This window comes from Alosa sapidissima, chromosome 12, assembly GCF_018492685.1.
Source record: "Alosa sapidissima isolate fAloSap1 chromosome 12, fAloSap1.pri, whole genome shotgun sequence".
In the NCBI taxonomy this organism is placed as follows: Eukaryota; Metazoa; Chordata; class Actinopteri; order Clupeiformes; family Clupeidae; genus Alosa; species Alosa sapidissima.
The window spans coordinates 21,926,484-21,927,195 of NC_055968.1; positions in this window are offsets into that span (position 1 = coordinate 21,926,484).

Sequence of the window (712 nt, forward strand, 5' to 3'; positions counted from 1 at the left end):
GACTGTTCCAGTCTGGCAGCGAGGGGCGGGTCACTGTGTCACCGTCAGTTTTTCGGGGGAGCTGGCGAAACACCAAGTTATGGCTGGCTGTTTAAAAAACGAGGTCCTCTGATCCTTGTTCTCTCTCTTTCACTGTTTTAATAAGAGGCACGGATCCTTTCTCCTATAGGCAATGCTGGCAGACTGTCCTTGAAGAGTTGTGTGACAACATTAGATGACAGCGTACATGACCGGGGGTGGGCAAGGGGCTCTTGTGCAACCACTTAAGTGAGGGAGCACTCGCACATGCAGTTCCAAGATTCAACAGATTGCCTTGATATACATCCCCTTTCAGCTTAAAATATATACTATATATATAGAGGTCTATCTTTGATTGAGCTTTTCTTTTGTGTAAAATTATGCTAGAAATCTATAAATATAGGAGAAGCTTTATACTCTACATACTTGTACATGTTGCAAAAAAAATCAAATGGGAATTATTATGAATTCTCAGAGTTGTTTTGGATAAATATGGTGACATTTCATGCAGTAATGTCAACTAGGATTGTGCCCTAAAAACAAACTTGGCAATGGGGTTGTGGACTAATAGAAATGAAGTCTTGGGGACACCAGGGCAAACACCTGAGGGGTGAGCCGCTCTGCAGCATCCAGTTAAAACCAGACTCTGCTTCCTTCCACACATTCCTTGTCTGTGCAGGCTGTTCTGTACTCC